The 24,362-nt window shown below is 34.3% G+C and overlaps 1 long non-coding RNA gene across 1 annotated transcript; it reads right to left on the reverse strand.

Annotated features, from left to right (window-relative positions):
- Positions 1 to 6,477: 6,477 nt before the first annotated feature.
- Positions 6,478 to 9,697, reverse strand: LOC127856577 (uncharacterized). Its single transcript, XR_008038124.1, has 4 exons — positions 8,918 to 9,697; positions 8,241 to 8,381; positions 7,619 to 7,792; positions 6,478 to 6,632 (listed from the first exon to the last, which is right to left on the reverse strand). It is a non-coding gene; the product is annotated as an uncharacterized LOC127856577 (long non-coding RNA).
- Between the last annotated feature and the right edge of the window lie 14,665 nt (positions 9,698 to 24,362).

Raw genomic sequence — 24,362 nt, forward strand, 5'->3', positions numbered from 1 at the left:
TGAAATCACATTTCTAAAAGTTTTCAAGTTATTATAATACCGATAAAATGGGCATACACAGTTTTCCTTCCCTTATTTTTGCACCTGGGAACTTAAGTACAAAACTGTATGCGTTACAAGTGCACCATGAAGGCTATTTTGTTTTACAATCTCTTCGACTGTTCGTTTGCTTCAATTTTACATGTATGCCTAAAAATATGTTAGAACTTTTCAAGGTTATTTGCCACGTTTGTTGAGCACTTGTGTCTTAGAATTCTTCTATTGCCTCGATCAAATATTTCAATGGGAAATTCTTAAATTGTCAGTTCATTTTAAGGAAAATTGATTGAGGGCTTAATCTGCAAACTTTAAATAACGTTGATAAAATATGTTGCTAAACGTTTTGGATTTGTATGTAGACAATAAGTGCTAAAATATGTTAATTAATTTGCCATTAATGCTTGCTTAGCCTTAGGGAAATGATTTGCATAATACGACCAGTCTTAATAATGGTAAGCATTGTTAGAAGCAGAACATCTTCAAAACGTTAAATAACGTTTATAAAATATGCTTGCTTAACGATTATGCAGCATTTGATAATAGATAAACTATTGCTAAAATATTGTTATAAATTTGCCGTTTATATGCTACGTGTGCCTTGGCATAATGATTTGAATATTCCAATCAGCCCTAATGATTTAAAGCCCCTATTGGAGGCAGTACACTTCCTTTTCCAATAGCGTCGTCGACCACGGGAACCGTGAATAAAACAAACTTCAGCAAGGCAACAATGATTGGTGTTACACAAGTCAAAACTGACGCTGCCGGTGACGGTAAAGTAGGCAGTACACTTCAATCTCCAAAAGCCTCGTCGTACATGGTAATCGGGGATAAAAAGCTGACACCGTGACAACGATGGTTGGTGTTGCACCAGTTACTACTTACGCCGCCGGTAAAGGACAAGCGCAGATTGGACAATCAAGTACCTGCAATGGATCGATTGTGCTTCAAATGCAGAGCTATTTTGCCATCATATTCGCTTTCATTATCCGCTTTATATTTACAGCTGATTAAGTGAGAGACGCTTAATTTACTGATATAAAGCCGTTTGAATTTCCGCTTTTTGGAACTCCTTCCTGGCTTCTGCTTGGATTTTTTTCTTATTATACCCACGTATTATTAATCAATAAGTGTTTGAGTAGATTTCCACATTATTTCTGCATATGTGATAAACAGTTTAAATGTAAGCGCATGTTAATGAGGATATATTAATTTAAAGTACTTTGCTTACAATATTTTTTGTTACTTTGTATCAAAAACAAACTTTCAGTATCAATAGAAAGTTCTATATGCAGATTCAAAATGGTATAAGTTTTTGCTTTCTTTAAATATTCTTTAAATACGTTTTTGTCCACAAATAGGTTATGCATTAAACAAACCTTGCTTGATTAACAAAACAACCGGAAACAACCGGTTTGCTGGTTTTTTAATATTGAAATTGCAATAAGAGTCGTGTAATTTTGTTCAAAAGTGTTGTTTAAAAAAAGGTGACCTATTAGTTTTACTTAAGGTTTTGTTTGATTTGTTGCGTCACAAATGGCATATAGTGTATGATATATAATTATATGATTCTCCAGGCATACCTCATTATTGAGACCAATACTTTATTATGTTTTAATAAAGGCATTGCAATATAGAAAAACACAAGTAAATAAGTTGTTTTACATTGCAGAATAAATACAGCATACTATCATAATTTACAAAACTGGCTGTCAATATAGAAAGAACGAAATAATGCTTTTCAACCATCCGCTTCTAGAAGTATTTAATTGAAATCGATTTAGATTTTTACCACAACGGAGAAGATACAATTTCGAAGTTAATACTATACTGCAAACAAAACGGTCAAAAAATGTTATTATTGAAGGAAATGACTCGTTACATCAATCAATGCGCCGACGACGTTGCAAGTCTATTGGAAAGGTACAGGGAATTTTCTACTGAAGTTAATGTTAAAGGAACGTGACTGAATGAAAATCGAAAAGGTTGCAAAAAAGAGAAAGAAAAGTTTGTTTTATAAAGAATAAGTACAAATAAATGAAATAAGAATTGATGATATATTGCAAAACATCATATATCAATCGGAAAATCAGAAACATGTATCCAGGTCGCTTGATATTTTGCGTGTAAGTAAATTCACGGATTTATAGGTCCTACTCATTAAATTTACACATAAATTGCAAAGTGAGGCAGACGATTGCGCTAGTATAAACGCAACACTTTCATTTCTTAAACGTATTTGCATTACTATCACGTTTACCCGAATCTCAGAAAATGTGGCATGAACAATTACAGCATGTTATTGTGAGAACTGTGTGAGCACATCGCGTTAGGTGAAATACACATGTTCAGTGAAACAAACCCGTCTCGATTCGACGTTTATTTTAGGAAATCATTTTAAAGTAACATATATATCCCGGATATTATTTACAAAAATGTCGAACATATGTGTTTATGACGCAAGACAACAATGGTTGGTGTTACAAAAGTCACAACTGACTTTGCCGGTGACGGTAAAGTAGACAGTACACTTCAATCCCCAAAAGCCTCGTCGTACATGGTAATCGGGGATAAAACGGCTGACACCATGCGAACGCTGGTAGATGTTCCACAAGTTATGACTTACTCCATCGGTAAAGGACAAGCGCGGATTTGAAAATCATGTACATGCAATCGATCTATTGAGCTACAAAGATAGCTATTTTCCATCATATTCGATTGCATTATCCGCTATACATTTACAGTATGTATGTGTTTATGAAATTCTTGAGCACTTTTATGTACCCATTTTGATCGAAAGAAGAATGACTAATACAACAGAAGTTGTTAATATTAAATAGAAGTAACAGATAATTAAAATTACTGTTTAAGTTAATATAAAATATGTTCATTGATTTTTTTTTAAAGTTAAGTTGGCCGAATGCCTATTGCAATGGTGCAGTCTCCCTTTCCGGTGTGACGTCTGCATATGAGGTACCGGTAATAATGCGCGTAGTGTATGTTATTGCGGCTGTGTATGTGTAATATTTGGGTTTTCTTTATGTACGAAATATTGACAAGTACATCAAAAAGATTAAATATTTGGATCTGGTGTATGTTTAACAACAAAGGGGTTACGATGCTGTTAACACAAGCCTTGGGCTGTATTTGCATTATTTATTATTTGTACCACAACGCTCATTAACGTGTGCATACTTGAATAGTGACTTCTCCAGTAGGTTGAAATTCAACCAATCAGGAACAAGCACGTATAGAACACTGACCAATGGGATTCATAACTGAGTTTCACGGGCCAGATGTTAGAGGGAAACAAGACAGCGTTTAGACCTAGAGGTGGATAGTTGGAAAAAGACACAATCATGTAGCAATCACAACGTATTTTTATAACCGAAATATTAATTAAGTCAGACATTAAATTGGACTAGAAACTGATACATGGTGTTGTTGAATATTTTATCCTGTATTATGCAGAGAAAATAACATAAATAGAGAGGGACCGACTTGTCCCATGCGCGGCGCGAGAAAATGGGAGTTAAGGATGTTCGATCGTTTTGTGATAATTTTCAAAATATCCGGAATGCTAGAATTTTTTGTATGGTGATTAATGAATCTGTATCTGAAATTAATATAAAATAAAAAAGAGAGGTCACCGTGAATAATTTTGAGATAACGAAGGTTTTTAAATGCCATGTGCGTTTGAAAAAAGGTCATTTTTGCGGGGCATAAATTTGGGGGTACGGTAAAATGTTTTTGTGTAATACATTTAAAATGGCATAATAGTATTGAGATTGCATTAGATTAGCAACTGTAACATGTGTATTATCATAGTGAACAGTTTTAAAACCAAAAAAAATGGAAATCGTAAAAAATAATGAGAAATAAGTATGAATAGTTTTTTGTTTGTTTTGAATTTTTTATTGCACAGTTCAAAATAGATAACATGCAATACAGATACATATTTCTGTTGATGTAATATTCATATTCATTTGAAGTTCTCAATAATTAAAGGAAACACTAGCTAAGCATTAAAATGAAGAAAAGAAATTGATAGGTCACCGTGGATTTTTTTTTGCTATAGACATTTTAATATGGACTTAATTTCAAAAATACAATGACTAACATTGTAATAGTAATTAAAACATATCTATATAATAACTGCTCCATAACAATCAAATTATCAACTGAAATGTGATACACGTAGAAATATTTATAATGTATATTGTTATGAAAATATTTCAGATGTAACAACTGAAAAAAACAATGTTGATGTTCATATAAACATCTTAAATTACCCCACCCACCTGTTACCCATGTTGTTGGTTGTAAATTGAACATATGTATTAGGTATTTTAAAATATTTTTAGAACTGTGTGATGTGTATTTAAAGACAAGAGTCCATGATGGCCCTGTATCGCTCCACTGCTGAAAAAAAGACTGAAACAAATATTCTCCGCATGTGCAGATACTTAAATATAGGCCCTATTTAAGTACATGTACAATTTTGTGACCACCTGGGCTGGGTCAAATTTAACCCCAGGGGCATAATTTGAGCAAACTTTGTAGAGGACTACTATATCTCACTCCATACAAAATGTGGTGGCCCTAAGTCTTAGATGTAGAGTTAAGGACAAGAATATTATTAAAGTTTTCACAAAATAAGCAAGATACAAGCGTATATAATGTTCAATTTTGTGACCCGCGGGTCAGGGTCAAATTTGACCCAAAGTAACAAACTTGGTAGATGACTATAAGATGTTCCTGCATACCAAATTTGGTAGCCATAGTCAGAATGGTTTTCGACAAGATTTTTTAAGATTTCACAAAATAGGCGCTTTATAAGCGTTTATTAAATTTTGTGACCCCCCGCGGCAGGGTCAAAGTTGACCCAAGAGGCATTATTTGAACAAATTTGGTAGAGGTTTATAAGATGTCACTACATACCAAATTTGGTAGCCCTAGGCCCAATAGATATGGACAATTTTTTTTTAAGTTTTCACAAATTAAGCACTTTATAAGCATATGTTCAGTTTTGTAACCCCCGGGGCAGTTTCAAATTTAACCCAAGGGGCATAATTTGAACAAACTTGGTAGAGAACTATTACATGTCACTACATACCAAATTTGGTAGCCCTATGCCATACTAATATGAACAAGAAGATTTTTAAAGTTTTCACAAAAAATGCCTAATATAAGCATATGTTCAATTTTGTTAACCTCAGGGCAGGGTCAAACTTGACCCTAGGGGCATAATTTGAACAAACTTGGTAGAGGACTATAAGATGCCACTACATACCAAATTTGGAAGCCCAAGGCCCAATGGTTATGGACGAAAAAATATGTGAAGTCTTCACAAAATAGACACTATATTAGCATATGTTAAATTTTGTGACCCCGGGGCAGGGTCAAATTTGACCCCAGGGGCATAATTTGAACAACGTTGAAAGAGGAACATTCCTGAGAAATTTCATCACAATTGGACCAGTAGTTTAGGAGAAGAAGATGTTTAAAGGAAACGTTCAGGCACGCACGCACGACGGACACAGAATCATAACATAAGCCCCGCTGGCCTTTGGCCAGTGAAGCTTAAAACAACAAAGAATACAATAAGCTGGGCAATTATGTTTCACACACCATCTGTGGTTTAATGCACTGCCAAAAATATCTTACAACTAAGGTGAAACATGAGAAATACAACTGACATAAGAATCACAACTATGTTCGTCATCGAGAAGGAAAAACAATTATGTAACAGCTATTAGATTTCATAGCTTATCTATATACAAGATGCAAATTACAATTGGTTAGATGTCAGGCAACAAATAACTCGCTTTTGTACATATTATTTTCTTTGATTTTGTTACTCTGATTTGTCCGTTTGTAACCTCTGACAGGGGGCTCCTCAAACCACTCAGTCCGTTTCTTTTTGATACAGGACTCAAATGTTTAAGTTGAAATTCACTTCCTGTAACTTTCCTTGAAACACCTTGACTTATATATTTTGTATCAATTATGGTTTGTAAAGATTTGATGTTGGAAGCAACATTTAGTTACACATTGTATGTTAACACTGCTCGGTAAAAGCTGAATGAATATTTGTTAACAATTTTTGGTCAAGAGGAACAGAGTTCACTAACTTTTGTAAAGCTAAAATATCCTGTATAGCGCCTTGTGCCATGTATAATTCACCAATGACGTCTTTAACTAAATGTTCCCGCTTATATGATTTCATATTTGGTAATATTTCCTTTAACATTTTTAAGTATCTAAAAAGCCACAAATATTTTGCTGAAACTCAAACATTTTTCAACAAGTATGGATAGCACGGAGCAACACTTTACAATCAAAAGACTCTATATTATGCCCAACTAAAATAATTGGTGAACATTTCTGTAAAAATGTTATAAAACTTGTCAATGCAGATTTGATGGGGACAGCTGTTGCTGTTTGTCTCTTGACAAGCATAGAGTCGCTAACAACTGTCACTCCAGTTATTTCTGACGCTTGCAAAGAAATCTTCTTCTCATGCATCACATATGTTGAAAATTGACCAGTTGAATGCACTGCAGCTATCTGAATTATGTGAGAAGTGTGCTCTGAAAAAACAAAACAAAAATTTTAAATAGAAATTGCACAAAATCCATTTTAGCCCCGTTAATCACAGAGCCCTGGGTCGCTCCCCCAAGTACAATGTAAACTTCTTAAAATACATTTGAAGTGTTTACAATAAATATAAAAGGGAAAAACATTGCCCCCCACCAGAACAGGACTTTTTTTGAAGCTTAATGTGAACAATCGTAGAAGAGGTTCCTTCACATTCATTCTCTATGCATTGTGGTTTAAGAGAATTTTCAGTTCAAGGGTTATTGATCGGAAACAATTTTCACACTTATTGTGACCTTTGACTAAGTGACCATAATTTAAATGGGGGTTATATACTGTCCAATCCCTATGCACATGGAGAGTAAAAAGCCAATCAGTGAAAAAGTTGACAAATTATTGATCGGAAACTTAATGATCTACCCACAGACAAACATCCAGCAAAACAATATTAACTCTCTCTTCCAAGGGGGGCATAATAACTGTTATTATGAAAATTGAAACGCTCTTTTCTTCCATTCATGGATATATGAAAGTAAGTTGTTGGCATCTAATGATCTTATGTATTCATAAATCTGAAGAAGCGAAGAGAAGAGTGTTTAAATTCTTAAATGATGCACAATAATATACTAAAGCCAGTTGTGGGTAATGTAACATTGCATCATCTAAGTGGTATTTACTATCATTTTATCAATAAAGATTAAGAATGATGTATTATATGAAAGCAAAATGAGAAATTAGTCTGAACATAACTCTTGTTGCAATTCAATCATATGTTAGGTTGACCAACAATTCACACGATATCTCTGACACATTGAGTTACTCAGCAGTAGCAGGTTGAATTATGTTATACATGTAAGTAAATATGTATATTTTTTAATAGAAGTTCAACTTTGGAGATTTAGAGTACCTAAATACCTGAATTGGACCAAGATGTATGTGCAACACTGTGAATAAGGAATATGTTAAAAACAAACTTTACCTAACCCTCTTGTTTCCAAATCAAAGAAAACAAATTCCTTCCCAGTAGTGTCTAGCCCTGCTTGACCAGGCTTGGGTATAGGTGGGGGTATAGTTGTAACTTCAACGTCTTGGTCCTCTATGTTTGAACTGTATGTTGGTCCCACTCGTACTTCTTGCACTTTCCTTTGAATGCCTGAACAGAAAAACAGAATTTCAAATTGGAACATTTGCTTGCACCTTCATGGGTTATCTCCGATTTTTATTTAAAGAAATGATTACACAGCACATTAATGCTTTTACAATAATCAATTTACAAACATTAGCATATGCTTTTAAATGTTACTACTACTTTGCATATATAATTGATGGATCTATTGATACAATCTACAACAAGAAATGTGTCCACACGACACGGATGCCCCAAACTCCAACTTTGTAACAATATAAAAAAATAATCCATACAATTGTAAGAAACCCAGTTTGGTGAAGATCGGATGAAAACTACTTGAATTAGAGAGAAGGCACGACAAGTGTGAGGGACTGACCGACCCACGGACAGTGCGAAAACTATGTCGCCAATTGGGGGCATACAAATGAAGAATACTGTGTTTTAAATATAAAATGCCCATAATTAAAAATACCGTTCGAGTTTTTAGTCTTATGCGTCACTGTTTTGCTGCACGAGTAACAGCTATAGCTTTTCTTTTTTTGTGCTGAAGGTCATGCAGAAGGGCCAGTTTCGATGTGAAAGTCCCAGGTGAAACACCCAGTTTTTGATTTACCTGAAACAGATTGCAGTAAATGACAGAACAGTTGACAATGCACAATGCTAGAATATGCTTATGCGGAATAAAATAATATGAAATAATGTCACTAATTTACAAAAGTTACAACATTTTATAAGACCTAGTGATCTACATACACACAAATAAGAATTAATTCAAGCCCTTTATTTTCAAAACCAATACGTATTTGACAAATTGAGAATATTTATGTTTTGTAAACTTGTAAAATTTCATATTCATTACCGGTATTAATAACTAGGACTGCAGGAAGAAAATAAACTTATGTCACTTTAAAATATACATGTTTAACTAAGGACAACCATTCACATTCTACTGTAATTGTGTTTACTGGCAGTAAATCACACAAAATATGAAGGAAAAATATAGCAAGTACAATATAAAAAATGTATGCATGTAGACTACACGCGAATTACTTAGAGATAACTATCTGAATGTATTCAAAAGTATCAGTAATTTAGACAATAAATCATGATATAATGCACCAATGTACCAAAAAGACAAAGAAGTCTTACCCAAATGCAAGCTTTGTGATCATGTCATAAACTCTGCCATGTTTCCGTCCAGTAGCCACATTATTTACTGCACCACAATTGCTAAACTGTATGTCCAAAACACATGCCTGTCCGAAATCCCTGCTTTCTACAGTGTTAAGTAAATTCATGGGCACTTGACAAGCACTGCATGCTAAAAGCGATTCGGTCAATGTGTCGAGTTCAACGACACGTCTTCCAATTTTATATCCAACTAGCATCGCTGTTGTCACATGTGGTCACGCTTACCGACGAACCGATAGAAAAATCGTCAAAATAACAGTGGTCATACCGGAAATCCTGATTGTCGGTGGAAATAGTCTTTCTATTGAAATCCACATTGTTCTTTTGAACGTTGTTGTTTTCAATACCTTTTAAGTTTCGTTTTGTATTCCGAATTATATCCAAATTAGACATTTTAAATGAAAATTATTAAGCCAAGTATCTGATTCTCATTGTTGACAAATTATCGTTTCGTTATCAATAGACGCTTGTATTTGCACAGAAAATAACATCTACAGCGTAAGCAAGCGTTTCATCGATGTCGATCACGAAGTGACGTCAAGCAATCGAACGCTTGGTTTCAATGCAGTAAATCTCGAAAATATGTAAATGCCGAAAATTTAAAGGCGCATAATCAAAACAGTAAAACTAGAATTTACACTCGTTTATTCCAACCTAATATTTTGAAACCGTGAAAATATATAAAGGTTTTTAATTTTCACGATATAGTGAATCAATTACCGTAAAGTGGAAACGATCGAACATCCTTAATGCAAAACTCGTCATCTTGGCAATTCGCGCATGACGAGATATCGATTGATAGACTACATACCGGTAATTTAAGAGTAATGAACATTGTTAGTAACTATGTGTCGTCTATGAACTATGAACGATCACGTGACACAGGACGTTAAATGGTGCTCGTGAACCAAGGATTCGAACAAAGAAATACTACCACTTACGATTACGAAGCCATGAAAAACACCGCGAAGAAACTCCGTTTCGGCAACTTCTGTAACCAGTAACAACAACCGTGAGCCGGGAACAACGACATCAGACCGCACATATGCTGCAACTTCCGGTGAGTGACTGTTTTATTCCCTAACGCTTGTATCAAAATGGCAAATCAAATAATCCCTGAGTTATTTCAAAATTTGAATGAACAAATTAAAGATGCTAAAACGGCCATAAGCACTCAGACTATTTCACAGGTTGTACAATCATTTGATGGAAATTCAAAAGAATTTAAAAATTGGATTAAAAATGTAGAAAAATATGGAATGCTTACCAATTTAGATGAGAATAAATTAAAATTTGTTGCTTACCAATCTAGTAAAGGGCTTGTTAGTGATTACATACAACGCTTTTTGACTGATGATCCGCCAGGGACATGGACAGATTAAAAGGAACAGCTTAAATTAAGATTTGCAGAAATTCAAGACCCACAATACGCTTTCTCATTATTAAAGACGACTAAACAAAGGACCGACGAAAATGTTCAAATATACGCTGAGCGACTTTTATCTCTTGCGACTGACGCATACGAAAATATTGAAGGAAATTTAGACTATAAAGTAAACAGTTAGTAGAAATTTTTATCGACGGATTATCGCACGATTATTTGAGACTTAAATTAATGCGCGAAAATCATGCAACGTTATCAAATGCTTTAAAAAGCGCTATACATGAGCAAAGTGTCAGAGCTAGGTTTGAGTTACGATCACAAATAAATGGACTTGATAACATTACGACCGATAATATTCAGACCGATATCGATTATATTAGGTCATCTATTGTTTGCACATATTGCAAGAAACACGGTCATTCTATTGAAATCTGTCGCCGTAGGCAACGCGAGATAAGTGCATATACGGTAGGGCGGAACGGTCATACGATAGATCAAAACGATAAAAGGCACAAGACAGAATATGACAAAAATTGGAAAGATAAAATTGATTGTTGGAACTGTGGTAAATTAGGACACTTTAGTAGAGAATGTACTCAAAGAAAAACGTACATTAATCGAAAAAACTAGGAAATTCTTACCAAAAAGGGGTCTATGGTAAGAATGAAAAAGTCGAGACATATAATATCGCTTTGTGTGGTAGTCCAAATTCTTGTGTTATTTCAACAGGTGGTTATCAATTTAGGAGCTTGATAGACTCCGGCGCTGAAGTTTCCTTGATAAATAAACGTACTTATGATATGTTAAAACAAAAACCAGCACTGATAATTAAAAAAGTAAATCTTAAGTCGGTAAATGGAAATTCATTATATGTCCACGGATGTGTAAAATTGAGATTCAAAATAGGGAGCATATATAAAGAGCACATGTTTTTTGTAGTAAGTAACATAAATAGAAATGTTATTTTAGTAAGAGACTTTTTACAAAATAATGGTGTCCGTTTATACTTTGATTTAGGATGTCTGAGGATTGATAACTGTTATGTACCTCTAGAAGAAGATGTACATCTTTCAACGATAGCGAGATTAACTAGACATACTGTGTTAAAACCACAAACTGCATATAGACTCTTTGCTCAAGGTAAAAGAAACTGCATACGTTCAAATACGAATTATGAATTCAATGGAATAAGCAATTCTTTCTTTGATAATGAACCCGGTTTAACAATTGTTAATTCAGTCGTCAAAACAACGCGTGATATACAATTTCCCATTTTAATTATAAACAATACGCACAAAACAATAAGGCTTAGACGACACTGTGCCATAGGGCGAATAAATTCGGTAAATGATAATGAAATATGCTCAGTACAAGAAGTTATTAAAAATAATCAGCCGAAATCAGGTTTATCTAAAGAAGAAATCTTATCAGATTTACGTGTAGATGAAAATCAAAAAGAAAATATTCTACCGATACTCTTAAAACACAGAACTCTCTTCGCAAGAAATAATTTAGAATTAACACAAACTTCAGCGATAGAATTTACCATAGATACAGGGGATCATCCGCCCATTAAATTAAGGCCGTATCGAACACCATTAAACAATAAGGTATTCATAGATTAAGCCATCGACGAAATGCTAGACGCAAACATAATAAGTCCATCAAGAAGTCCGTGGAGCTTCCCTATTGTTTTAGTAGATAAAAAGAAAAATAACCATGACTCAAACAAAGATAATAAAGACGAGAAAAGGTTTTGTGTTGATTTTAGACAATTGAACAAAATTACAAAACCAATTGCCTATCCATTACCATTAATAGATGATATATTGGCGTTATTAGGTAAAAGTAAATATTTCACCAGTTTAGATTTGATATCGGGATATTGGCAAATACCTATAAAGGAAGAAGACAGAGAAAAAACGGCTTTCGCTTCGGGATTCAGGGGTCTATTTCAATTTAATGTTATGCCCTTCGGTGCCTCCTCCGCCGGTGCTATATTTCAAGAATTGGCTAATAAAGTACTCAAAGGTTGTGAGAGCTTCGCTGTGGCGTATCTAGACGATATTCTAATATTTTCACCTGACTTGCAATCTCATTTATCACACGTAGATACAGTACTACAGAGTCTCAGTAAACATAACCTAAAGCTAAAACTATCAAAATGTCAATTCTTACAAAGAGAGACTAGATACCCAGGCTTCATCATAGATCAAAATGGTATAAGGCCGGATCCGTTAAAGGTAGAAGCGATCCGACAATTCCCTAGGCCAAAGTGCGTGCGCGATGTACGATCCATCTTAGGTGCTGCAGGATTTTATAGGAGATTCTGTCCGTCGTATTCAGAAGTAGTCGAGCCACTCATTAATCTCACGAGAAAGAATGTCCCATTTAAATGGTCAAAACAATGCGAAGATAGTTTCATACAATTAAAAGACTCATTTACGCAAATCCCTTATCTTTCATACCCTGATCCGAAAAAAGGTTATATACTGTATACTGATGCATCTGATAAATGCATTGGATCTTGCTTAACTCAAAAATGCGGGAATAACGAAACCGGAGATTATGTAGGAAAAACCAATATTCTTTCTATCACACCGATTAAACCCAACACAATGTAAGTATAGTACTATTGAGAAAGAATGTTACAGCATATTTTACAGTCTAAATAAATTACACCATTATTTACACAACGCCGAATTTGTTATCAAAACGGATCATCGCCCGTTAAAATTCCTTCTTGAATCTCCGATGCAAAACAAGAAAATACAATTATGGGCCTTAAGTATAGCAGGTTACAATTGCAAAATTGAATATATACCGGAAAAAAAGAATATTATTGCTGACTTTTTAAGCCGACCTCCAAAAACCAAAATAAAGAATAATCAATGCGATCAAACAGAAATAGAATTAGATATTAACGATAAACATTTTACGATCAATTCGCAAATAAATGAACAAGACCAAACACGCGAAATTAACGTAATCGACTCTACAAACATTGACCACAAGCAAATAATTGATAATATTATTACCCCGCAGCCAATCCCAGTCGACGACACTCATATATCTGAGATTAAAGCGAGATTAAGATTAGGGAAACAGAACAAGAGTGAAGATGATAGATATTTAACGGTTGATGACATACTGTACTACATATCAAACGTAGATGAGGAACCTACTCTCTCAGGCTGTTTGTACCTAAACACCTGACTGATTCAGTTGTCAAGCAATACCATGATGAAAACGGACATCCTGGGTCTCAAAGGCTTTTCCAGACACTAAAAGAGAAATATTACTGGCCTAAAATGTTCAAAGAATTGCATGATTACGTGTCGAAATGCATTGTCTGTCAAACTTGAAACTTGAAAGCAATTAAAGCTCCCGTATCATCAGAAACCGCAATACCACCATTCCCTTTCTCGGTCGTTTCCATAGATATATGCGGTCCATACCCAACAACGCTTTCCGGAAATAGATATATAATATGTTTCGTGGATCAATTTTCAGGATATATAGAGGCATTTCCGTCGCCGGATAAATCTTCTGATAGCGTAATACACCTGTTAATGAACGAGATTTATTGCCGTCATAGTTGTCCTATAAGAATTATAACTGATAACGGAAAAGAATTCACAAGCACAGCTTTCACTGAAACATGAAAATCAATGAACATTGACCACGTAAAGACGACAATATATCATCCCGCGTCTAATGGCATGAACGAGCGTTGACATGGGACTATGAACAATATACTATCAAAACGGGTTCAAGAAAATGTACAACAATGGGACGTACATTTAAACATGTCTTTAGCGGCAATGAGATTTTGTACATCCGAGACTTCGAAGCACACACCGTTCTTCTTACTTTTTAATAGAGACCCTATTCTTCCAATAGACAACTTGTTAAAGCCTAGACGTAAATATCACGGTGAAGATTATCATAAAATAATATTAGAAGAACAACACAAATCATTTAAAAAGGTATGTGCCCAAATTCAAAAATCGAAACGTAGACAAGCTGATTATGCGAATAAAAATACGAAAGATATTAAATTCGAAATCAATGACCCCGTTTACTACAAAAACTTTCAACGTACAAATAAATTAGACAGTAAATGGAGGCCATATTATCGTATAATCGAACAAAAGTCGCCGTTAACATACGTAATAAAAAATCAGTTAGACAACTCAACTATTAAAGTTCACGCTGATCAAATAAGACACGCAAATATCGATGAATGACCAGTGATAAATCAACCGTTAACGCGCCCGATTAGAAAAGCAAATTTAGCCTTTGCGGACGACACATTATCTTCTGATAGCGATTCAAATAACTCAGTACATGGGTTACCTGTAATTACGCAACAGACCCGACAGATTAGAGATAATATGGACGACGAGGAAAATATTCCACTTGCGGAACTGCAAAAACATTTGAGAAACAAACAATTCGCGGATATACAGTCAAGCTCCAGTGAATCAGATACGATGCATTACAATAACGGTAATTCACAAAACTCACCTGTACGTAGGTTTGAAAATGATTCTTCAGACGAGCAGATGCAAATTGACGCGGTAGCGTTAAAACACAAAAAACGAAAATTGACAAAAAAGACTTCACGTTCAAATAACGCAATGAAGAAAGCAATTTTCACGTGCCTTCAGACAATGGCTGAACACATGTAAATGAATGGACTACAAAATAAAGCGAGATAGATGTCGAGACTTAAAGACCCCAAAAATTTTGTATATAGAGAAATATGTTTTGAATGTATATGTAGTATATATGTAAAAACAGGATTATAGAGGACGGCATCGTCCGATTTTGATAATGTATCGTCATTAGCATTGATTTACGGGTTTAGAATGAAATGAAAATGTCATATTTAAGTCTACGGGTGATATAATAGATATATTTCAGTAATATGTAACAAACAGAAAATATAAGAATCGTGACTCGCAAAATGCACATAAACAATTAGTAGGTACATTAAGAGAGAAGAAACGCGACATTCCGATGCGTAAAATATAAGGATCGTGACTCGCAAAATGCATACAAACATTTAGTAAGTACATTAAGTGAGAAAGAGCGACATTCCGATACGTTTTCCAGGTGTGAATACAAATTGGCTGGTCAAATTAAATGGAGACCCGCGAAAACAGAAGGCGTACAAACGTAGGGATGGTCTGTCATCTGTCTATGAACGCCAAGATACACACGTTTGACGCCCATTACTTGATGACAGGCGTGGGTCACGAATTAGACGAGTGCGTAACGAAATTGGTATAAATAACCCTCAAAATAGGCGGACTCACTAAGTACGTTCGATTACGTGACAAGCTTATGACAACGCACTTGACAACGACATTAACCAACGATAACTTATGCCCTACAGCGCTCAGGTAAACACCATTTTAGGCATAAATAACAGTTTAATACAGTTTGTAAATATCCTTAAAAGCAAAGTAGTGGACCTTTTATTAGTACAATGTAAAAGATACAACAATATTGCTATGATTCATTAACAATTTGATACTGATCGAATATGTAGTTTATTCTTTTTCGTTTCTTTATAAGAATAACTACATTAAGACAAGGGATTTTGTTTGTAAATTTTTGTTCTGAAAGTAAATAAAACATAATAAAGCACAATGCATTTCATTAATAGACAAACGCGTATAGTTTTTCCTTTAGCACATTAATTTTATTTGGGTATATCTTATCATAGGTGTGAATAGTAATCTGAGTGCTAAGATAGCAAGTTCCATTAATATGTAAATAAAAGGCCCGTTTATCATTTCATGTAATTGACCCTATAAGATTTGCCAATGCGATACAAGTTAAGGAGAAAAGCAGCGCTCCTGACATCGTTGGCGTGGTTTGCCTGCAGCAACATGCGTTCATAACGCATTTGAGATCGTGATCAGATCTTAACACCCCAACAAAGAAGAAGAATATGTCATCGACATACCGATATCTTCGACGACGATGTATCCGTCGAGAATCAGATGACGTAACAGACGACTTCAATTAGGATCAACATTGTCGACATTGATCCAAATTGTGAACCAGCATCAGTACTATACAACGAGTGGACTGTTAATGGACATTTCACGCGTCGTCGAAAATGATTTTTAAAGATACGATGATATGAATGGACTTGATGATGAAAAATCGCGCGTACTGTGTACATATATTAGGTGAACATTTTATCGTCTATGAACTTATATATATATGTGTGTTACCTTTATTACATGTACATAAACACTAATCATAATACTACAGTCATGAATGCAGACATTCTCCAGAACTATATATAACAAACGTTTGAAGTATTCTAAATCGTGCAACAGCCGAGGACCAACAGCTTCTCCGACCGACCATCATCGTCTTCATTCGGAAGCCGTCGTTTCAATCGACTGCATGTTACCATCTACAACCAGATGTCAAATACTCTCCAACCGGACGTCTCATCTCTTCACCTAGACGCCACATCGCCTCCAGCAAAGATGTCAAAAATGGACACTATTCGTATTGGATTTCCCAAACCAGTGACACATTCCACTTTATTGTGATTGACATTGACTATTTAAATATTCCGACGTTTTATTATTTCAGCAGAAACATTCGATAAAAATTTCATTAATAATATGCAGATTTTCATCATATATTTGTTTTAGTCACTGATGTTTTCATGTTTGCGTGTTTGATTTTCTACATCGTATGTATAAATATGTTTTCGTTTACTTCCATACTTACATTCTTAAAGATTTTTCTGTATCCTAAAATACATAAAAATCAAATTGAGAGGATAAGTTGTGTCAAATAATGATGAGAAATTGGGTGAAATATTTGGGTTTTCTTTATGTACGAAATATTGACAAGTATATCAAAAAGATTAAATATTTGGATCTGGTGTATGTTTAACAACAAAGGGGTTACGATGCTGTTAACACAAGCCTTGGGCTGTATTTGCATTATTTATTATTTGTACCACAACGCTCATTAACGTGTGCATACTTGAATAGTGACTTCTCCAGTAGGTTGAAATTCAACCAATCAGGAACAAGTACGTATAGAACACTGACCAATGGGATTCATAACTGAGTTTCACGGGCCAGATGTTAGAGGGAAACAAGACAGTTAGCGTTTAGACCTAGAGGTGGATAGTTGGAAAAAGACACAATCATGTAGCAATCACAACGTATTTGTATAACCGAAATATTAATTAAGTCAGACATTAAATTGGACTAGAAACTGATACATGGTGTTGTTGAATATTTTATCCTGTATTATGCAGAGAAAATAACATAAATAGAGAGGGACCGACTTGTCCCATGCGCGGCGCGAGAAAATGTGAGTTAATGCAAAACTCGTCATCTTTACAATTCGCGCATGACGCGATATCGAATGATAGGCTACATACCGGTAATTTAAGAGTAATGAACATTGTTAGTAACTATGTGTCGTCTATGAACTTTGAACGATTACGTGACATATGGAACTATCGGACTTGTGTGGTGAAACATGCCGTAAATAAACAATTTTGACATAGATTTAACGGTAATTAAAAAAATCTTTGAAGGTAACTCGTTTTTTTTGCATTTATTGCAGACACTCTTTTACCTTAAACGTTTGAAAAGGAAGATATTTATGGAATAATGGCAACTATAAAACATGTTGTGGAACTAAAATAACTTTATAAAACAAACTCGTTCCAATCCACGCTTTTAAGAGAATTGTTAACATACTTTTGCAGTTTTTAAATGTTTTCGAATGTTTTCAAATTATTTTATAAAAAAAACGTATACCATTTTGAATAGTTAATGGAATAATACTCCTGTGTAAATAATGTATAACTTACAGAAAAGTTACTTTTTAAATTTTGAATTTTTTGAAATCATTTACAAAACAGAAAAATCAAATAGCATGTGTTCATAGCATTACTATCTAGAGCAAAGTGTCATTTCTACATTAAAATAATATAAACAGATTTCGTTTATCAGAAGTATCAAATTAATGTGTAAAAACTATAAGATTATAGCTCCTATCTTTAATTCCATTTAAATAACCTATACATATCTTTAGAGTGTAACCGTCCTGCTACAATTACCTTAGTCCATCTACATGTATTTAGCGGTCGATGATCACTGGCAGCACCTCTTTTTGAGTTGCATTAATGTACCAGCCAATCATATTTCCGTGGTACCTGAAATTTTTATCAAACGTTGCAGAAAACTACAAGATGAGTATAATTTTAATGTATTTTATGTATTGCAATTCAGCGAAGATTAGTTAATCCATAAATGTACAAAACATAGAGTCGCAACACATTTGTATAATGTGACATTTTTAAAGTCGAAGCCGCGAATCGATGATTTTGCAAATGTTAAAACAGATTTTAACTAAAATGACATCACAAGTTGTTTGTAAAATATTCAGGTTGCAGCATCAAGAACAACATAGTTATATAGTCGATATATTATATATTTGCGCATGTTTTCTAAAGAGTTGGAGCCGATGCGAAGGGGTTGTCGACAATGCACAATTTAACTACAGTAAACTGGCATATTTTAGATCACCGTTTCTACTTATTATGTTTACAAGATTTGCACGACGATTTTTTCAAATATATGTATTGATTCGCATACGTTTTGACATAAAGATAGTAATAACAAAGTTTTTTTTTGCCTAAACAGCATTGATTGATGTAAGTTAAGGATAGCGAATGTTATACTACTGTTGGCGATTTTGGTATCGGTAGATCTTTGAATTGCACGTAGATAGAACATAATTATCATCACATGAAGTCAGTAAATTCACTTAAATAAATATTTGAAGCGAATTCTCAATATATAAAACATGGAATCATCCTTTTTTGAGTCATTGTAGTGTTCAAGTGCTGATGAAAACTACGCCAAGATTAACATAAGCGCGAGGCGATCCATATGTTTAATACATTTCTTCGACGTATTGAACAATATTTACCAATTTCTTTGCACATTATAGATCTATTTTTTCGTAAAAGATTTAATACATGAACTTATTTGAGAATTAAGCTGCAATACAAAGTAGCGGGAACGATATAGCTAACTCGCTGGAACGACTTTATAATGCACGGGAACGATCTCCTCAGCCGCTGTAATAACACATACAATAGTTGGAATGACTTAATAAGTCGTATAAATAACAAATTTTATTAGTTATATTGCGATAACTTACTCGACATAATAATATCGGCATAATCAACCTATCCGTATACACGGATTTACAGGCGCGAATCTATCCTATTCATATAAAACAGAATCTTGTTAGTCTTCAATGTACTAGTATCAGTCATTTTGAACATGCGTTTAACAACCTGTACTAGTATTTTGAATGTCTACTTATGTAGCTACGACGGCTAACTTAGTACTAATATTTGGAATGTCTACTTATGTAGTTACGACGGCTAATCTATGTCGTTACGACGAATTAGTTATTTCGTTTCTAGGACACGAGTGACCTATGTCGTTCCCACAACTTACGAATTCATTCTCTCTAGCTCGATATCTCGATCCCACGACATATGAAGTCGTATGAACGATATACTTGGGCATTGTTATAACATAAAAATACGAATATGTCACATCTGAGCCGCCGTACAGGATGACTCATTTAATGCTAACTTCTTAGGCTCAATTAATTGTAAGTTTCGAATGACCTATTATTATCCACAGAAACTAATTAACAACAGACAACATATATCACAGTTTGTATGCATGCATATAAGCGTCAGTATATGCCTTTTCTGCTTCTTTAAAAATATATACAAACACTTGTTTAGTTCAACATAAATAGTAAATATAATTCAATTGATTACTTTTCTGTATTCAAATAATGTAGTTCGTGCTCAAAGCTAAAAATGTTTGTTTCAACTAGTTTGTACCAACTTCTCAATCAATATATGTTTACTTGTGCCTTTGGTACGATAGCAGTTCGACGTTGTGACGAAGGTGTTAGGATAAGTTCATTTTTATTTCTTCTTGACTCGCTTCGAGGGCGAAATTTCTTTGGTTTAAATCATTTAACAATAATCAGTTATAAAAATTAAACAAGCTATGTTTGAAAAACACTTGATGTCATGTGTCGTATCTAACAAAATAAACAAATTGTAAATGATGTATATTGCCTTACAGTTAAACATCATAATATCGATGCCAAAACGCAATTTACCTGAAGCTTACTTGAAGCTTATGGGACCTTCTTTTTATTGAAACACAATTTCAAAGAGGATTTTATACATAAACTCATTTATTGAATGAAGAGCAATACTATATCCAACCTGAAGGGTATACAATTTTCAGTGTTCAGAAGGTATTTTATAACACTTCAACATCTTGTAAGGAGGGTTAACGGTTCTAAAATGCGATTGTTCCTATTTTATTAAATGGAAAAAAGAATCTGTGACTCTGACCATCATGTTTTTTTTGCTTTAACATTGCTCGATGTTTTCTTTTTTTCTGTCATATAGCCATCACATCAATTTGCATTATTGTAAGTCTAAGCCTTCTCTAGATATCATACAAAAACTATAGTGTATATTAATGTCAATTGTGTACCTCTATCGAAACATACATTGTTAAGTTGTTATACCTGTGAAATGATGAAGTGTCTAAAATTGAAATCTTTACATGCATTGCAAGAACAGAAATAAACAGAAAACAACAAAGGTATGCTGTCAAACCATCTTTAGACGAACACGGCCATCAGCCAGTCAAATTATTTCTATAAAATACTTTTTGTGTGGACGACAATTTTAATATACATGTGTGTACATTTTTATTTGATTAATTCCAAGGAGTTGAATTCTGAAAAACTGTCACTGCTGAGAATCAAGGAATGGAATGCTTTTGTTCAACATGTGCAAGCTATTAGATTTTAATTGTAAATATGACACATCGCAGTAGATGATATTATTGACTTTTATGTGCGATCCTCATTCATTAAGACTTATAACTCATGTATACAAACTGTCCAATTGATAAATATTGTTTCTTATTAAAAGTTGCCCCATACAAAAGTTCACAATAATAATGAAAACAGACACATTAAAATGAAAAATAAATGAAATTAAAGATTATAATAAATTAATATCATATATACCAAAAAAAGTTAAATAAACGACGTCGTCGGTTGATTCAAACCCACATAAAATTCACAAACACGTACCAATATATGATATTGTTGTTGTCTCTTTTATTTATCGGTCATCCATATTTTGAATGCAAATTAAGCAACGTTTGTTTTCGGTGAAACTAACTAGAATTGATGAAACATGTGAAGCATACATATTTATTCATCTAAAATAGATCGCTTTACTTTTGACATGTAAGGGGTAACACAAACAAACATACATTTCCATAAAAATAATTCACTTGCATATAATACTTTAAAGTCATCGCAGCAGTACAGTACTAAACAATTTCAGCATAAGCTTCATAAAAATTGTTCCTTATGTCTTAAATTGGTATACATGGGTAAACATTGTATTTGTAATCCATTCGCAAATTGCCGTGCTTGATCCTCGACAGAAAATTTAAAATAAACATCTGTGAACTCATAAATATTAGAGATTAACCGATTATTAGGTTCAGAATGATACCGCGTGAAAGATATTCATCAATCAGCACGTCTAGTTGATAGCCAATGGTCAAAAATCAAAATATTTCAAAAATAAAATTCCAAATTATTTTCACATCGTCATGGTGTGAATTTTTAATATTTAAAATGTGTAAGATAACTTCCGTGTTTAATGTTGACAGATATGGCCACAATTGTGAATGAATCACGTATACATAAACAAGTTAATTTTATAACTGTATGGTAGGGATTTGTTTCCAAATATTGTTTGTACAAGATTTTTATATGATAAACCTATCTATTTAATTAATACATTTTTCCTGGAGTGGAACGTGTTAGTCCATATACACATAAATGTACATATTTAAACGTGGAAAAGTATGACTTTTGTCAGCATAGTGTGACCTGCTTATAGGTGGGTTCCCACTGCCGATCCGATCAACTCGCTCATCCCGATCACCGAAATTTCCCGACCAAACCCGACCAAGCTCGACTAAAAAGGATATACACGACTTCTTCTCGACCTCTTGTCGATAACACACAACTCCCACACGACTCATTCACGACGTCCACTCAGCCATCCTTTCGATTTCCGCTCGATCATCTCGACCTATACGCGAGACCTATACGATCTCAGCTCGACCAAGTGGAGCTCAGCTCGATCGCCACCAGATCTTCACACGACCAGATCGTAATGGTCGTACTACAGTCGTACAAAGCGATCTAAAATAACTCGGGTAGAGGTCGAGCGGATCGGGTACAGAGCTCGTGTATGGTCGAATAGCAATCGGGAAGTGATCGTGTACGGTCGAGTAGCCGTCGGGTAGCAGTCTAGTAAATCTGTACATAAAATCGAATAGAGGTCGAGTGTATCGTGTTGCGATCTAAAATAACTCGGGTAGAGGTCGAGCGGATCGGGTACAGATCGTGTAAAAGATGTCAATCCGATCGCCACACGATTGCTTCACGATCAACTCGATCTTCTACTCGACTAATACACGACCACTTCCCGAGCGCTTCTCGATCCATTTCCTACTCGACCGCTACTAGATATTTTTTGACATGTCAAAAAATATCGGGTAGGAAGCCCGACCAAGGCCGACCTACCCGACCACCCCCGACCACTCATGCCGACCGAACCAGACCAGTACTCGACCGCTTGGTCAGGCTTGATCGAGTTGATCTGATCGGCAGTGGGAACCCAGTTTAACATTTTTATATTGATTCAGTTGAAATGGATGTCGCGCATGTTTTATTATTTATTTTATTATTAAACCAGAAATGTATTCTTACCGCCGCTAAAGGTACATGTATGTACATGAATTTTGAAGTATACAGCATGTTGTTGTCATGTAATTGATTGCAAACGTACATTTTATAGCGAAAATGGAATTTATGTTAACGTACAACTTTAAGAACATAACAGGTATCTTAAATGGAAATGTATCGATAACAAGTTAAAAACCAAGTAGTTACTATGTAAAATAGATGTATAAATGATTCCAGTAAACGATGCATTTATTAATGGGTTTATGTATTTATGTACGCATGTATGGTATGTTTGTATGTATGGTATGTATGTATGTATGGTATGTATGAATGTATGGTCTGTATGTATGTATGTATGTATATATGTATGTATGTATGTATGTATGTATGTATGTATGTATGTATGTACTGTAATGTACTGGTATGTCTGTTATGTACTGTATGTATCGGATTCACTGTATGTATGGTATGTATGTCGGATGTCTGTAGGGTATGTAATGTATGTAGGTCTGTCTGTCTGTATGATACTGTCCTGTCTGTCCTGTTGTATGGATGTCTGTCTTATGTATGTCTGTCTGTCGTCTGTATGTAGGCTGTCTGTCGGTACTGTCTGTACTGTCCTGTATGTCTGTATGTCTGTCGGTCTGTCTGTATGCTCTGTTATGTATGGATGTATGTCTGTATGTCGGTCTGTGTGTGTGTATGTATGTCATGTATTATGTATGTATGGTATGTATGTATGTATGCATGTATGCATGTATGCATGTATGCATTTATGTATGTATGTATGTATGTATGTATGTATGTATGTATGTATGTATGTATGTATGTATGTATGTATGTATGTATGTATGTATGTATGTATGTATGTATGTATGTATGTATGTATGTATGTATGTATGTATGTATGTATGTATGTATGTATGTATGTATGTATGTATGCATGCATGCATGTATGTATGTATGTATGTATGTATGTATGTTTGTATGTATGTTTGTATGTATGTATGTATGTATGTATGTATGTATGTATGTATGTATGTTTGTATGTATGTTTGTATGTATGTATGTATGTATGTATGTATGTATGTATGTATTTTTGTATGTATGTATGTATGT

The sequence above is a fragment of the Dreissena polymorpha genome, chromosome 13 (genome assembly GCF_020536995.1).
Source record: "Dreissena polymorpha isolate Duluth1 chromosome 13, UMN_Dpol_1.0, whole genome shotgun sequence".
Lineage (NCBI taxonomy): Eukaryota > Metazoa > Mollusca > Bivalvia > Myida > Dreissenidae > Dreissena > Dreissena polymorpha.